The 2,133-nt window shown below is 35.1% G+C and overlaps 1 pseudogene; it reads left to right on the forward strand.

Moving 5' to 3' along the window:
- The first annotated feature begins 237 nt into the window (after nt 1-237).
- Nucleotides 238-627, forward strand: LOC146937748 (non-specific lipid-transfer protein 1 pseudogene; annotated as a pseudogene).
- The last annotated feature ends 1,506 nt before the right edge of the window (nt 628-2,133 follow it).

A 2,133-nucleotide genomic window follows, 5' to 3' on the forward strand; every position in this document is an offset into this window, starting at 1 on the left:
ATATTCTTACAATTCTTTATAGTTACAATTTATTGTCTTAATTATTAGCTTGACCATGATTTTTGAAGGTAAATACATTTCCTTTTATGTAAGAAAAATAAGAAATCACTAACAAGAAATTTTTTAATTTTAAAATCAAGAAAAAAACTAAAGAATTACCAAACAAATCGTAACAGGTTTTGCCTATAAATTAAGGCACACTTGCAGAGACCAATCATTCTAAATATCCACAAAAACATCATACACACACATATTTAAATTAAAATGGCGGGCAAGAAATTTATTTCTCTTTCTATGCTTGTGATGATTTTAGGCATGCTAGTAACAACATTGGATGCACGCCAAATTGATGACGTGAGCTGCACTTCGGCACTTTTTTCGTTGTTGCCATGTCTTCCTTTCTTGCAGGGTGTTGGCCCTGCTACACCAACTAGTTATTGTTGTGTAGGAGCAAATGATTTAAATCAAAAGGCTGACACCACTCAGATTCGGAGGGATGTGTGTAATTGTCTCAAACCTGCTGCATCAAGATTCGGAGTTAAGTCTGATAGATCAAGACAACTACCACAACTTTGCAACATTACTCTCAATGTCACATTTGATCCAAGCGTCGATTGCAACACGTAAGTTTTTCTCAAACATATGCACATAATATTTTTTTAAGTATTAAAAGTTTGTTAAAAATTGTTTTCTTAAATGGAACGAGTTAATACCAAGAACTCCATGTAATCTAACCTCACATCTCCTTCCAACATAAAAATCTTAAGTATTATTTAATTGCAAGCACATTTGTTTTTTTTGTTCTAAACCTATTTGTTTTCATTTTTGAGCAGGGTTCAATGATTCTACAACATGGACTTGCAGACTGTGAAGAAATATCGAAGATTTACCAAGATAAATATAAATGTAGCAATAAGCAAACTGAAAAAATTGAAACAACTATTTAATGTTGGTTAACTTTTCTGAATTTTATTATTACCATCCATATTTTTGTTCCATTGTTTTGAAGCTTAATACGTTGTTTCAGTAATTAAATCAAACAAAAGAAATACTAAGAGCATATAATTATTTATCTTTTATAAAATTTGAATGTGATCGCACCTGATCCGAAGATGACTGTCGGTGCTTTGAATGCGGTGGTTTGGATGGTGGTGGAATACGCCAGAATGCTTCTTGGAGCGAATGGGGGGGTGTACCTGCAGGCACTCCGACGCTCATGTCAGTAGAGATCCGAGAGTAAGGGTTTAGAGGAAGAGATAGATTCTACCTTGGGGACTGCAGTGAGTCCCCTATTTACAGAGATGGAGGGTCGCAGAGCCGTTGTAGTCGCACACCTGGCTCTAGCAGTTACGAAATCGTGGGAAGTGTAACCACCAGAGAGTTTATTGCGGGAACGTGCAGAGAGACGTTGTGACTTGCTTGAACCGGTCTCGCTTGTAACACCCCAATTTCAAATTTTTAAATTAATTCTGCGATGTTTAATAGGTGGAGTTTTGATTAATATTATTGTTGATGCTTCTTGTACTTGAGTATTATTTTGTTGTTGAGAAAATAGAAATAATGATGTGAGGTGGGAGGTGGTTTGAGAAAGTTTAAAGGAACGAAGAGGAGAGTCCAAACAAAATAAATAAAGAGTAGTGGGTGTAGAAAGTAAGATTTTAATAAGTGGGGGAAGAGAGAAGTAAAAGAGTAGTGCATAGAAGAGAAAAATATCATAACGGATGGAGAGCCCATATATAAATAGGAATATTAGAATTTAGAAGTTAGTATTTATTGAACGTGAAAAAGAAGGGAAAAGAGGAGCAGAGGAGGAGAAAACCCCAGCCGCCAAGAAGAGAGCCAAAAGTCGTAACTTCTGAAGAATTTGAGGTAAGGGGGAGAATCTGTTCATCTCTAGGGTTTATGTTTTTATTGTGGGAATGTAAAGAGGTTAGAGTAGGATGTTGCAGTTATGATGTGAGATTGTGAATCAGAGATTGATGTTGAACTAATTTAAAGATGAAGTTGAAATAGGAGAATTAAGTGTTATTGTTGTTGTTGAAAGATTAAAATTCAAAAAAAAACCAAGGTTAGGGTAATTGATTTGAGAAATTAATCATGTGAAGAGTGATGCAATTAGAGATGGTTGACGAA

Source organism: Medicago sativa, chromosome 3, assembly GCF_051527215.1.
Source record: "Medicago sativa cultivar Bolivia chromosome 3, Bolivia_mono, whole genome shotgun sequence".
Taxonomy (NCBI): domain Eukaryota; kingdom Viridiplantae; phylum Streptophyta; class Magnoliopsida; order Fabales; family Fabaceae; genus Medicago; species Medicago sativa.